Source organism: Macrotis lagotis, chromosome 1 (assembly GCF_037893015.1).
Source record: "Macrotis lagotis isolate mMagLag1 chromosome 1, bilby.v1.9.chrom.fasta, whole genome shotgun sequence".
NCBI classification, from domain to species: Eukaryota; Metazoa; Chordata; class Mammalia; order Peramelemorphia; family Peramelidae; genus Macrotis; species Macrotis lagotis.
The window spans coordinates 441,473,161-441,489,052 of NC_133658.1; the positions used below are offsets into that span (position 1 = coordinate 441,473,161).

The 15,892-nt window shown below is 35.0% G+C and overlaps 1 non-coding gene across 1 annotated transcript; it reads left to right on the forward strand.

The window, feature by feature from the left end:
• The first annotated feature begins 6,671 nt into the window (after positions 1 to 6,671).
• On the forward strand, positions 6,672 to 6,775 carry LOC141510370 (U6 spliceosomal RNA). The gene has a single exon (XR_012474866.1). It is a non-coding gene; the product is annotated as a U6 spliceosomal RNA (small nuclear RNA).
• Positions 6,776 to 15,892: the final 9,117 nt, after the last annotated feature.

Sequence of the window (15,892 nt, forward strand, 5' to 3'; positions counted from 1 at the left end):
TTGTATTGCTGAGGGTCACTGGAATCTCTTGACTAGGCTTTTTATTACCTCCTATTACTTTTTCCTCCTACTTTCTTCATCTCTCCTAAAACTACAAAAATATTTTCATGCTCTTTGGTTGGGAAATCCACTGGACATTCCCAGTGTGGTAGGTTTATTATCCTATTATCTCAATTAAAGATGATTTGTTTCTCAATACATGACTTTATTTCAGGACTACAGTGGTATCTGAGTTCAAATCCAGGCTTTTCTACCAATTAACTGTGTATCCTCTTCTGTAAACAAACAAAAAGAAGGGGTAGGTATAGGTGATTCCAAATACTTTCTGGGTCTAAATATATGAGATAAAATGCCTGAAGAAATTTTCATGTTAATGGTAGTCTTAAGCATACAGTTTTTTCTCTACATAAGGATAGGTGATCTAGAAAAATTTAATCTCATTGAAAGTGGAAATTTCATAGCTTAAGATTCCCCTCCCCCATAACCCCAATCTCTCCTTTTCCTAAAAGAAAACAAAGAAGAAAGACCTCCAAACTTTTCTGGATTCAGATATTTGTTCTTTTGTAGCATTTTTTTGGTGGGGGGAGAGGGATCAAGGAGAAAGGGGAAGTACTATCTCTAGAGAACCTAGAATATGTAACCCATTACTTACATAACAGTCAGATTCCCTTTTCTACATTCCATATCTATTGTCTATTCTTATTCCTGAGAAATTAATTTTTATTTGGCTAAACTTTAATGGATAGGAAATTTTTCTCTGTGTCAAGTGAATACATGTTTTTTTCCCTGTATTTTCTTCTACACATTTTTCTTAGTTTTGCCCTGTGGAGCCAAACAGAAAACTGTAAAATCCCTTTACCTAGGTATTTTTATAAATGTAAGGTACTTTCATCCCTGACCATCTTAACACTTGCTTAAAAAAAATCATTTTCATGACTGGATTTCTTTCCCAGTAATTCATTGTCCTGGTAAAATAATGGGATTTGGGGATCTTCTAGCAAATACAAAGGAGATTAAAGCATTTAAAAAAATCTCTTACTTGTACAAAAATATTTATAGCAGCCCTGTTTGTGGTGGCAAAGAATTGGAAATCAAGTAAATGTCCTTCAATTGGGGAATGGCTTAGCAAACTGTAGTATATGTATGTCATGGAACACTATTGTTCTATAGAAACCAGGAGGGATGGGATTTCAGGGAAGCCTGGAGGGATTTGCATGAACTGATGCTGAGTGAGATGAGCAGAACCAGAAGAACACTGTACACCCTAACAACAACATGGGAGTGATGTTCAACCTTGAAGGACTTGCTCATTCCATCAGTACAACAACCGGGAACAATTTTGGGCTGTCTGCAAAGGTGAGTGCCATCTGTATCCAGATAAGGAGCTGTGGAGTTTGAATAAAGTTCAAGGACTATTCCCTTTAATTTAGAAAAAACATATATTTTATTGTCTGATCTTGTTACCTCTTAGACTTCTCTTCTCTTCTTTAAGGATATGATTTCTCTCTTATAACACCCAATTTGGATCAATGTACAATATGGAAACAAAGTAAAGACTGACAGAGTGCTTTCTGTGGGGGTGGGGTGGGGGGAGGGAAGCAAGATTGGGGGGAAATTGTAAAACTCAAATAATATCTTTAATGAAAATAAATTTTTAAAAAAGGAAACAAAGAATATTCTAACTGGAAAAAATCTCTTAAAGCACACATACTTGCATTATTATAAAAGAGAGCATTGAACTGATTAGAATGATGTTGAGATGTCAGTGTTCCTTTGCTTTTTTATTATAGTGTGGGACAAATGCCACTTAAATAAATTTCAGAGATCTCTCAAGGTATGAAGAGAAAGCTTTATTCTTTTCTCAAGGAATGGGCCACAATCAATTATAGAGATTGAAGCCCGTTCCTCGAAAAATGAATAAAGCTTTCTCTTCTTACCTTGAGAGATCTCCGAAATTTATTTAAGTGGCATTTGTCCCACACAACTGGGCCCTCGTTCCAGGATAGCATGCCCATTGGGGACCTCAGCCTCTCAGGACTTGGCAAAGAGGCACCACTGCCCCAAATTTGGCAGTTTGTCATATTCTGGGAAGCCTTGGTTTCTCCTCTGTGCAAGTGACTCAAAGCTGAGAAACTCAGTAGGAAAACAGCAAACCCACAACAAGAACCTGACCGTCAGTGAGGACAAAGAACAGTCATTAAACTTCTGTGCACAGAGACCCAAAAGACGGTAAGCCTAGAACTTGGAATCTGCACTAGATTCCTGGAGGGTCCATTTGGGTGACTGAAGGTTGGGGTGACCTCTTCCGGTTTGGGTGTAAGAGACTTGGATCTAAAGGCACTTGATCCTGTGAGGTCTCTCTCAGTATTTAAAATGGGAAGGGCCCTGTCCTAAGCCTTCCCCTGCGGTAAATCAAGTAAATAAGACTAAAATATAAAGGAAAAGTAAGAAGAAAATGATTAAGTATTGTTGTCTTGCATGGGAAAATAAAGATATAGGAGAGAGAGCGCATTTGGTCTGCCTTTGGCAGGGAGAGATTGTTAGATGAGAGGCTGAAATCTTCCCTCTCTGCATTCCTGAGATGTCAGGAATTTGCCATTGGCCTGTGTTTTGAAATTGTCAGTTTGGAAAATTCTGTTGCATTTTGTGTGATCTGTGTTTGTGCCTCGGCTGTCTTTACATGTTTAGAATGTCTATTTACTTGTGTGATTTGTTAAACAGGGAAAGGAGGAGTTAGCAAGTTCCCCTAAAGAGTTCCTTGGGTAGCCTCATTTTGTTTTGGATTTTTAGGCAGTATTTATCTAACACTCCCTGGCTCTTCCCTTGAGCTTGCTTTCTGCCTGTGTTACAATAGATAATATGATCCCTCCCTCACTCTTGGGTTGTCTCTTGAGCACTTAAAAGAGGGATTTTTATTTTGATTAAAAAGGAATGGAAGGCCAGCTAGGTGGCACAGTGGATAAAGCACCGGCCCTGGAGTCAGGAGTACCTGGGTTCAAATACGATCTCAGACACTTAATAATTACCTAGCTGTGTGGCCTTGGGCAAGCCACTTAACCCTATTTGCCTTGCAAAAACCTAAAAAAAAAAAAGGAATGGATTATGGAGGCCAAACTACTTACCCTGTTATTCTACCATTATGAGAAGCCCCCCCCCCCCACTTCCCTGTTTATGTTCCCTTCTCTTCCCAGTTCTCCATGATTCTGGGTGCTAGAATGTTTTTTCCCCCACTCTCTTTTAGAAAAAGGACAGAGAGAGAGAGAGAGAGAGAGAGAGAGAGAGAGAGAGAGAGAGAGAGAGAGAGTGTGTTACTGTGTTACTTCAGGAAGAATTAGTAAAATAAATGTTCAAAGGGACTTTATTTTGAAGTTAAAGAAACAGGAAAGAGACAGTGAATATTATCATAGAAAGAAAGGCTATTTTAATTTAAAAAAAGAGATATTGTTAGAAAATAAATTTCAGAAAAACTAGAGAGTCAGGTTAATCCTAAAGTATATAATGTGGTTACCAAGATATGCCCATAAAGGGGAAACTAAATAGTTCATCTTTTTTCAGAATGATATGGTAACAAGAGCTTCAGGAGTTTATCAATATATATTCTGGTAATGTTGGTTATTAAATAAAATTATGGGACATGTAAGGATTTAAGAATAGAAGATCAACCCCCCCCCAAAGGATTGTCCCCCTATAAAAGTTATTAAGCTTACTCTATTTGAAGAAGGGTGGGACAGGGAATATTCTGATTAGGCTAAGGGATTTTTGGATTACTGTTTGCCTTCTCCAGGGTTTTAGCAGTTATAATCAAGAAATGCTAACTATTAAAAGCTTGGAATGGAAAATGTATTGTGAAAAGTGGAATCATATCTGTGGTTTGTATAGCTGTATAAGCTATGTGACTCTAGTTCAGAATAGTATGAATTGAAGTCAAGAAGAGCTAATGAAAAGGAATTAAATATGGAAATTGGTTGAAGCACATAGACAGAAGGTTTGAGCAGATTTGATTTTTATACCAAAGATGAATTTGGGGAACTTTGTAAAGTGGCTTTGAAATCATTCTAAGAGGAGAAGGAAGTGGTTGTGCAGGGCCCCCACGTGGAAATCAGCCCCTGCCTCACCCGGTGGTACTGTAGTACTTTGCTAGGTGTGCAGAGTTACAGAAAGGGTAGGGGGATTCTTTAAAAAAAGCAAGCTGGTCTTTGGGGAAGAGTTTAGAAGAAGTTCAAGAGAATAAAGAACTTTAAGGGAAAGAGTGAGAAGTTAGAGGAGGGAAGATTTCTTATCCTTATGCTTTCTCCTTGGGTTGGGGGAAGGGTTGGTGGGTTGGACACATGGTGGTCTCAATCCCATCTGCCATCTTGTTAAGACCTGAATGCTAGACCAAGTCAACCTGAGAGCCCCACCCCTGTGGAGGGAGAGGGTTTAGACAGGAGAGAAGCCTTAAAGGGAAAGAGATCCCTCCACAGGTGGGATATGTGATTGGGAAAGAAGAAAAAAAAATATAAGATCCAGGGGTTAAGGGACTCCTTTATTGAAAGGAAATCACGTTTAATGAATATCTGCTGGCCATGTGGCCTGAGTGATGACTCTCATTGTTTCTACAGTTTCTGAACTAGAGTTTTGGAAAGCACTCTGAGGGTTTTAGAAGAGAGATACTGGTGTTGTAACATTCTGACAAAATTTGTACAAAATGGGAGGAATTAAAACCTAGATTGTTAAGTTAAACTATTTTAACACTATTATGACTTTTGAAAGTAGTTAAGTGGTTTGAGATTTCAAACTTTATTGTAAACACCTTTGGGTTTAAAGAAAAGTGGTACTGGGTTACTAAGAAGAGACATATCTAGGTTACCAGGGATGTTTACTGAGTTCTTTTGGGAAAAAAAAAAAAAAACTCTAATTGGTTTTAATGTTAAGCTTAATAATGCTAACAATTGTATTTTTGTTTTGGATAGAGCTTTTGGAATGTGAATGCTGGATTCTCTGTATAAGGTACTCTAAAGTTTTTATCAAACTAAACTGTTGGAAAGTTAGTTGAGTTGTAATTATATTGGGTTTTTAAATGTGTCATGTATGAGATTGGATTCTGAGAATTTGGGTAAAGAGACAAAAAATGGGATATTCATTTTGCTCTTCTAAGGGAAATGAGATATTTAAATAAGAATTTTATGATTAATGTATATTAACAATGTATATTTAATTTTAAAGAAGTGAAGAATGTGGACTTCTCTCTTATTGCAGGCAGCTGGTGGGGGCTCTGAACAAATTGCAATTGCAGGCCCTATTGTAAGGTAACTTATTGATGAATAAGATGTTTTATCAGTTATGTGATATTCTTTTATTTGCAAAGAGATTATATTTGTAATATTTAGTTATCTCTTGTGAATATGTTATTTAAATACTGTATTGTTAAAGCCTGGTTTTAGTATGATTGCTTTGAAGGGCAATAAGGAAAATATGAAAAAGTATGACCCTTTCTGGGATAGATCTGTGGGTTCATGAATAATGTAATAATGGAGGGATTGCTTTGTACAATCTAGTAATTTGTGTGTTATTCTGTTACTCTTATTGCTGTCCTGTTATAATGAAATTAATAATGCATGTTGGAAATTTAAAGCTACCTAAAATGTTTTAATGGTTTTCAAGAATTCTGAAAAAGTAATTTGTATGTTAAGGGACAGCTAGGTGGCTTCAGTGGATAGAGCACTAGACCTAGGAGTCAGCAGACCTGAGTTCAAATTAGGCCTCACTTAATGATTATCTAGCTATATGACCTTGGGCAAGTCACTTAACCCCAATTGCCTTGCCAAAACAAAAATAACTATTTGAATGCTAAGGATGTCTAGTAGGTAAACATGTTTATGTATAGAAATTTCTAACTATATGTGTGAATTGGGAATATTTTAGATTTATATGTATATTCCAAAGCGGTGATTGTTTGCTTTGATGCAAAAGCATGTAATATGAGAAATATAAACACAAGATAATTCAAGATTTTTCTATGCAATCTCCTAGACAAAGGAGGCATTTATTTGTTGTAAGATACAACAGACTAGAAGGAGGTTTCGCTAGCCAAGGGGAATCTGATATACTATCTTTATATATATATATATATATATATATAGATATAGATATAGATATATAGATACATTAGATATGATTTCAGACAAAGGGGTGTCTCTAGTAAGAGGTAGGAGACAGGACTGTAGGGCCAGTCATAGTTAGAATACTTTGTTTTAGGCAAAGACCAAGGAAGGATACTTCAGAGCTTTAGGTAGGGGTTTCATTAATTGGGACTCCATTAAGACTATAGGAATTTAGTGAATTGTATTCACTGGAAGTTCTAACTAGGTAAAACAACTACTTTAGATCATGGGACTTTTAATTGATTTTCTCTTATGTAAGATACCAGGATGGTCAGCAAAAAAGAAATGCTGCTTGGTAAATGTTATATTCTTGGAGTCAAAGAAGCCAATGGGCCAAGGATGTCAGTTGACAGGGATGGGCAGCCAAAGGGGCAGCTTCTCAGTATGGCTGAGGTTGGACCCCTTTGACTTGATTTCCCCAAAATGACATTTGGCTAATATCTCACCTGGAAGAATAAATCTGGCCCAAGACATTTGACTTACCCATGTGACCTCTTCCTGGACACTGGCATTCAATACTTATATCTGGTACTTGCTTCAGCAGTACATATACTAAAATTGGAACAATACAGAGAAGATTAGCATGGCCCCTGTGCAAGGATGACACACAAATTTGTGAAGCGTTCCATTTTGGGGGCAGCTAGGTGGCTCAGTGGATAAAGCACTAGCCCTGGAGTCAGGAGTACCTGGGTTCAAATCCAGTCTCAGACACTTAATTATTACCTAGCTGTGTGGCCTTGGGCAAGCCACTTAACCCCATTTGCCTTGCAAAAAAAAAAAACACCTAAAAAAAAAGAAAAACATACTTATATATGTAAATGAATTTTCCTTTAATGTCCTAGATCTTTATAAACTAGAAAAAGAAGTCTTAAGTGAATTGGATCTAATAGCCACAGATAGGTTAGGTGTCTGGCTCTGATACCTGCTACATGCTAAGATAGAAATTAAGTTTCCTTAGTTTTTGGGTTAGAGGGGATATTTAGGTAAGGAGAGGAATGGGAAATTCTTAGGATAATTACAGTTTCAAATTCTAGTTTAAGGAAAGGAATATGAGTTAGGTAAGTACACCAGGAAAAGGAAAATATGAGAATATTTGGGAAAAAATCATTTTGGTTAAGGATGTTTGAGTCATTATTGTAATGAGAACAAAGGTTAAAATTGTTTTATTTTAAACCCGGTGCTGGGTACTCTTAGAACAAAAATGACTGTTGAATGTATATGTTACAAGCTTGAGTCAATGTGATCATTATCATTGGGAGTTTGCTCATATAGTAAAATACTAATGAAAGTTAAAAGTGTTAAAAGTGAAGTATGTGTGTCAAAATGGCAGTAAGGCAAAATGTAAATTGTAAGAAGCTCCAGAATCTCATTGTTTTGTGATGAAAGACATGCGTTTTGAACTGAATAAGATGTTAAGCTGTTTCTTTACCAAAAGACAAATAGTCACCAGAGCTGGAGAGGACTTTTTGGAACAGATTCAGAGGATGCTGAAGGACATTGGATGCCTCCAAAGGGAGAAGTGAAGAGAAGAGAAGGAGAAGAGAGGAGAGACACTGGACCAGTTCATCTCTACCATCTCTCACCTATGTGTACATTGTTTATCTGTAACTTCTCCTTGACTCTGTAAGTGTGACACCCCTACTTATGCCCTTCTCCTTATGGAAAGGAAGAGGGGAGGCAGGGTGAAAATGTTCCCCATTTAGAGAGAAAGTCAGATTAGTGGGTGGCAGTACCCCTGGGTCTGACATAGATTATTAGTCCCTGGAAAGAGGTGCACTGTGGCACAGGATTCTGATCCAGAGGAGAGAAACACCAGTGGCATATGACTGAGTCAGTTCAGGGTGACTATTGTCTATAACTGACTGGACAGGATATTTACCTGGGGAGTAGAAAATGTCTGAATATGTCCAGAAGTGGGGTGCATATATTCTGGATTGCACAATTTAGAGATAGGTGGCCTCAGACTCATGTGAGGTTAATGATGGTACCTGGATCCTTTGTAGAGATACACAAACTGGGGCCTTTATTAAGGGAAACTGATTATGAGTTAGTATGGACTTGCAAGGAAAGTGCGGAAATAGCCATTTGCAAGAAAAATAATTTAAGGAACATCACTATGTATATTAGCTATTCTTGTGGTTGAGCCAATGACACAAAATCAGGAATTTAGTTTGATCAGTTTTGGAGCCTGGAAGAACTTTCTAAAGACATTGATATAAAAACTTACAGTGGAACGAGGTGCAGTAACTTTGGAAATGTGCCTGTTATCATGGTGATTATAGGGCTTATCTAAAAGGGTCCTGGGGAAGTAAGGAGGTGATCAGGGAGTTGTTATTTAGACATAAGTGCCAACTCAGAAATTTAAAGGAATCTCATCAGAATAAAAGAGGAGAGATTGAGTGGGATAAAGTCTGAGATTTCATCAGTAGAATATTATAGATTGGAAAATAGTTAAACTTTTTGTCCCTCCTCCCTTCACAAAGCAACTTCTGGGATATTGGGAAGAGTCAACTGACCCCACCTTATCTGTTGAAGTTGGGATGACCATTCAATTCCTGGGGCTGAAGAGATAATCTGATTTCTGTTTGCATTTTATGCTCTTTTCCCTAGATTAGTTTGTAAGACCACATTCCTCATTAAGGAGGGTGGGTCAGTGGGGGCTGGGAATCCAGTTAGGAAAAATGTGATTCTTGGGCCTTTTGCTTTTGCCTCAATCTCTGTAATTGATTGTGATCCATTCCTCAAGAAATGAATAAAGGTTTCTCTTCATACCTTGAGAGATCTCTGAAATTTATTTAAGTGGCATTTGTCCCACACATTATGATGACTATAATAGAAGTCATGCTTTAGTTATATTGAATTCATATAATGTAATTAAGGACTTTAGTTTTAATATTATTAATTTCAGAAAAATTTACTCAAAAAATTGGGACAAAAGGCAAAATAGGAATGTGAAGAGGTATTGAGGAATTATGTTTTTGTCTGGAAGTTTTGGTTCTTTTTTTCAATCCAGGAAAGCTTGAAAACTATGAGAAGTCTCAGATTTCTGAGTAGAAGGGAATTTCATTATTTAATGCCAAGAAGACTAAGGGGATGTTGCTGGCTCATGGATTTTGCTTTTTTCCTTTTTAATGACTGACAAAAATGTGAGTTAAATGTTTGTTTTATGAAAACATCAGTTTTCATAAGCTGAACAGAAAACATCTGTGCACAGAGTTTACTAAAAAAAAAAGGAATAATCTAGGATTACATTTCTGTCTGTAAATTTATCTGTTGATCTCAGATTAAATCCTCTTTAAGCTCTGCGTTTTCTGCAAAACAGAAAAGATTTAGCCTCTAGCATTTCAAGGACTGGCAATTTCATAACATGGTTGTTCCTTTCACTAATTCAATTCGAGGTCTTTCCATACCTTAATATCTGATCTTCACAGACAAGATATCTTTGGTTAAAAATTTGTCACCCTTCAAGCCTCTCTGTGCTTATTCAGACTGGTTATCAGAAGACATGGATTGTCATAGAGTCTGTTCTTGAAGCCATTTCTTTAGAAAAGAGCATTGGAATAGTTCAATAGAGAAAGATTTTAGATGGTCGCTGAATAGTTGAAGTTCCAATGGTTGGGTCATTCCTGTTGCTGAGTGTGTCAAGTTATCCTGGTTACATAAAGATTTTTCTTTTTTTTTTTTGTCAGAAATGTTGCACACAAGTATAATTGTCTAAGACAGAGCTGTTTATTTGTATAGCTTGCCTAGATTACTAAAGATATTTAGAATTTCAAAATAGGCCTTCAATTTGGTTAGCATTTGCTTATATTATCCCATTGATTAAACTTCCTCACCTTCTCTATATTACCTTCAATGCAATTTCTCTTGTTGATTCCTCAAAATGGATGTTATGTGTTCTTTATTGCCTTAGAACTTTAAACTAATCCAATTGTAGTCATGTTTTCTATCTTCCTTTAGAAAACAATTTCATTATTCCCACTTTTTAATGTGGATTGTCAAAGCCCTGTATTGTGTAGCAATTTTTGTCTTTGACTTAGTTTCTTTATATTTTATGATTCCTGAAATGGGAAGCCCTATCTTCTATCTCATTTTTTCCCTCTGATACTTTGTTCCTATTCCATTCAAATCAACTTATATAAATGAATGTTTGCTTTCCATTGAGATGGAGTAGATGGTTTCTACTGTGTGCAAAGTATTGTGATAGGCCTTTGAGGAGATACAAATATTAGATAAGAAAGTCCTTAGGGAAATTAAATTCTATTCTTTATTACAAATAAAAAGTTATTTATTTAAATGCATTAAATTTCATGTTCAATATCTCTAATTTGATATATGGCTGCAGTTATCTAGTGGTTTATATTTTTTTGTTATAAATATTATACAGAATGTAATTGAATAATATAGAGATATTTTTGATATCTTGCTATCTTGGAATTTTTTTACTATATCACATCAAGGATCAGTAATTTTGTTAGTAAGGACTGTTTCCACTAAATCAAATCCCACCCTTTCTATAACTAAGTAGGTGGGCTTTATGAGTTGTCATGGGCAAAACATTTATCACCCTGAAATCAGTATAATGGTGTGTTTCCATATTTAGCTGATTGGTTTCCAAATGACACAAAAATAGTCTGATTAAGCCTATATTTGAAGTCTAACAGGAAAAGATCTGTCAGAGTTATACTTAGATAGTAATCTTAAAAAATTCAGGTCACTTCCACATCATGGTATTTGAGAATAATTAGAGAGGAGGTGAAGAGTTCCCAAGATAGTGAATCGTCTAGTGAGATCTTGATCATAAAACAGTTCTTGGTGAAGTCTTTTAGGTTCTGGATCATAAATATAGATTTGGAATTGAAAAAGACCTTAGAACTTGTCTTCTGTTCCATGGTTAAGTCTATTTAAAATCCTAAAAAATAAAGGGAGAATCATAGAAATAAGACACATTTATAAAACAATTTTATTAATTTTTCCCAATTTTGTTTTTATTTTTATTTAAAGTTTTGAGTTTCAAATCCCATCCCTCTTTTCTCCTTCCCCCTACGAGATAGTAAACAATCATATGTAGTTTATATATATGCAATTATGTAAAACATTTCCATATTAGTCATTTTGTTCAATAAATGTCAAATAAAAAAAGAAAAAAATGAAAGAAAGTGAAAAATGGCAATCAGTATCAATTCTTTCTCTGGAGGTGGATATTTTGTTTCATCTTTGGGATTTGGGGGGATTGTCCTTTGAGATTGTCTTGAAACCTTGTATTGCTGAGAAAAATTAAAGCAGTTACACTTCTTTAATGAACAATATTGATATTACTATGTACAATGTTCTCTTCTGTTCACTTTATGACGCACCATTCCTTTTCTGGAATCACCTTTTTGTCATTTTGTAAAGCATAATAATATTCCATCATAATTATATACCACAACCCATTTTTTCCCCAAATTGATGGGGATCCCCACAGTTTCCAATATTTAACTAATATAAATATTTTTGGACATGTGGGTCCTTTACCCTTTTTTATGATCTCTTTGGGATATAGATCTAGCGGTGGTATTGCTGGATCAAAGAGTATGAACAATTTTATAGCCCTTTGGGCATAGTTCTAAACTGCTTTCCAGAATGGATGGATCAATTGACAACTCCACAAATAATAAATTAATATCCCAGTTTTCCCACATCCCCTCCAACATCTGACATTGCCCCTTTTTGTCATATTAGCCACTCTGATAGGTATGAAGTGGAAGTGGAGTCTCAGGGTTGTTTTAATTTATATTTTTCTGATCAATAGCAATTTAGAATATTTTTTTTACATAGACAACTTTGATTTTTTTTTGTCTGAAAGCTGCTTCTTTATATCTTTGGACCATTTATACAAGAAAATCATCTTTAAAAATATAGATTTTTTGTTTTGTTTTGTCTTAGTTGAGACTCAAGGATGAAAATCACTTTAATACCTACAAATCCTTTGGCATTGATGTTAGTTGGGATCAAATAAGTTATTAAAGGAACTGGCCCATAAGCAGTTTCTGGTATTTTAAGTATTACAACTCTTTCTACCATTATGAACTGATTTTTTATTAAATATTTATTGTATTACCAGAATTGTTAGGTATTATAATATTTTGAGAAGAATGAAGAAATAGAAAAATCTAGTTCTTCCCCCTAAGAAACCAACCAATAATGTTTTGTGAATGAGGAATGCCATGAGGGGGAAAAAACAAAATCTCCGGACGACTAGGTGGTGTAGTGGATAAAGCACCGGCCCTGGAGTCAGGAGTATGTGGGTTCAAATCTGGTCTCAGACACTTAATAATTACCTAGCTGTGTGGCCTTGGGCAAGCCATTTAACCCCGTTTGCCTTGCAGAAACCTAAAAAAAAACAATCTCCATACTGCTTAGCTGTGACATCTTTTTAAAGCAGAACCCCCCCCCCCCATAAAATAATGGAAATTTTCAGAAGAAAAAAGAGCTCTTTACATTCATTCATTCACCTAATTGTCTATTTTTATTGTTTTACTTTTCAAAGACTGGAATAGCAGTAAGTGAGAAAAGGAGAAAAGGAGAAAATTTGGTCCACTATTAACAAAAATTTCAATTCTCTAAATTTGGTTACTTGAGGGTGTAGTGAATAAACAATGAGAATCAAATAACTAGGAATACTTCAGTCAATTGTTTAAGTTAGTTAAGAATAAGTGTTGGAAATAGGGAACTAACAGGTCAGGGAACTACCAAAATAGCTTGGCCCCTTCTCTGAAAATTATGTTCTTAATGAGTTTTCTAGAGCACTGAAAGGTTAAGGAACTTGTCCAGAATTATACGAACAGTATATTTCAGAGGCAAGATTTAAATCTGAATTTTCCTGGTTTTGAGTTCAGTTTTCCATCCAGTTTTCCATAAATTTTAATTTTTCTGATATTGCTACATATAATAACTATAAGTGTCTACTTAATAACTGTTATGATCTAACAGTCAGATAGACTTTCTCCAAATTTCTCAATATACATTTACAAAGTACAAGAAGATTCTTTGGAAAACTTTTGGTACAACATATGATTTCATTTCAGTCATCCTTATGACTATTGAAACTGTGAGTGTTATATCTGGTCTAAAAAGGAGTATATGTGGGAATTCTTGTGCAGGTATTTATTGGATAAGGGGGTTGAATTAAAGAAAGGAGAGTTTAAAAGTTAATGCAATAGGTGGGAAGATCATTTACTTTCCCTCATATCTCCAGTCACAGCCATGCAAATGGATCTGATGTTGCATTTTGATTTCAGGGTCCTTCAGAATTGGAGGCAAGGAATTTTCATTCTTCAGTATATTTTCAAATTCAGCTGAGGAACAGTGATCTTTCAAGAAACAGTTGTTTAAAAGATTATTTTAAATATTTCACTCTTAGTTTATAAACCTTCATTTAAAATAGACTATAAAATTTTTCTAACCTGCCAAATGGGCACTAAAATATTTTTCTCCATTTATGTCTATTTCTCTCCATTTATGTTTCTAAAGAGTTCTGAAGAACTTTAATCAGTAATCATTGAGTAGGAAGTTATTCATCTTTATTGCCAGTCAATTCTCAGTGGTGGTCACAGCAACAATCTTTTTATTGCTTCTGTGCTTAGTTGTTCTTTGACATGATCAATGTCAGCTGTGGTTCAATGGGCTTGCTATTTTTGCAAGTTAATTGCTTGCTTCCTTCAATACATGCTCAATTTTTCCTTTTATGAACTGGAAAAAATAAAGCTTAAGAATATGGTTATTCCCTATTAATTAATTAATTAATTAACCTCTTTTCCAAATCCATTAGTAAAATTGGTCAAATATAGCCAACTGTTGAGTGCTAAAGTGTACCATTATTAAGATATTTCTCATCTGAAAAGTGAATGCTTTGTCGATTAAATGAAAAAAAAATTGATCTTTGAAACTTTTCTAACAGAAACAATATTTCACTTCCAGTAGAAATATTTCCTGCAGCAGTATTGTTTCAAGGTCATTCCTTTGATCTATGATTATGGAAATAACTTGTTTTATATACTTAAAACATGTAAAGGAATAAAACCACTGTTTCTTCCTTTTTTGTCCTTTAATAATGTGACTATGACTCAGAATTCCTAGAATAACTTGTAAATGTTTGTGAATGCAGGATATGATTAAAAAATAAAACAAAAAGCTCCAAAACAAACAAACAAAAAAAACCCTTATACTGTCCTGGGTTGATTGTTTTCCATTCATGGAAAATCATTTTAATTGCAGTGGCGATAAACGGATTGGAACTGTGCCAAAAGAACAGAAGACATTATATAGCTATTAGAAAGAAAATGTGTTAGTTCCTGCATCTTGTAAGAATGAAAGGAAAACATCAGGGATTGGCTTGCTTTTTGAAGGAGGGAGATCAAAATGCAAACAAAAGAAAAATTGGAAGAATTTATTGGCTAGAGAGAAGTCTGGTGACTTTTTCCAATTGTATTTTTCAAATTGAGCTTTAATAGAAAAATTCAACAAAGATGAACTTTCTTTCCTTTAAAAATCACTTCTCAGTTATCATTTAAAACACTTAGATTTTTTTCAGGTATTCTATTAGATTTCAAAATGGAATTATGGTGATAAAATATCCAGCAGTAACATATGATGAATACTTCTCTAAACTTTATCTTTTTTCCTATTATTGTCTTTAGATATTTATAGTAATTAAGAAGTTCCTTTGATTGAGAAGTTCACTACAGAATATCAATGATAAGGAATTTATGCTGAAATGGTCAGAGGTCACAGATTTCTTTGTCCTGATACCACTTACTATTCATTGCCTTAGTAAGCAATTTAACTTTGAGGTATTTCAATTTGTCAGCTTGCTAAATGGAGTCTTGGACCTTTGAAGTAAAACTATTCTAAGTATAATTAATACTCAGTATGTCCTTTTCTTTTGGGTAAGGAAAGCCCTGGTTCTTGGGTTCTTAGTTACTAAGCTCTTATTTCCATGCAAATGGAAGATTTGATGGCTGGGATCCTAGGATGGAAGTTAACTCTCTCTCTCTCTCTCTCTCTCTCTCTCTCTCTCTCTCTCTCTCTCTCTCTCTCGATTCTGCATATACCCTCAGGTAGAGTATTTGGTGTTTTATTATTTGTTCAGGTGTAGGCATGCATTATTTGACCCAGTGGCAGCAATATTAAGGACACTGAAGATTGAGCTAAAGTTTACTCAGATCTTCAGGTAGTGTTTAATTTCATTTCCATTTCCTTTAATAGCACTAAAGCATGATTGTCTAAGAAAATAAAGAATAAATATTCTGACAGCATAATATAATTTCCAAACAGAAACCAAAGGGAATTTTCAAGTTAAGATTTTCAAGACTAGTATCTTAGAACTTTTTATTCTCATATAGGGATACTCTAGATAATCCTAGATAAAAATTTCAAATAGGAATGGTAGAGTATTATGATTTTGAAATGTCCAGAGGTTTTTTGGTGCATCTATGAGTTGCCATTGCACTATAAATTCCTTCCTATTCCCTGTAAGAAAGAAGACAATAAAGATATATTTACTTGTGATTTTGCCAACAATTGATTGGCTTAATTAAAGAATCAATTCAAATGTTAGTATTCTGAGCTAGAAGAAAATAAGCTGTTTGAAGGACCCAGCAGGTGGCACTATGGATACTCCAAAAGATGAAAGGTAGGGGACAAGAAGGAATACTAGGATGATAAGATACTATGTAACAAATCTATGGCTATCATGTTAGATTAAT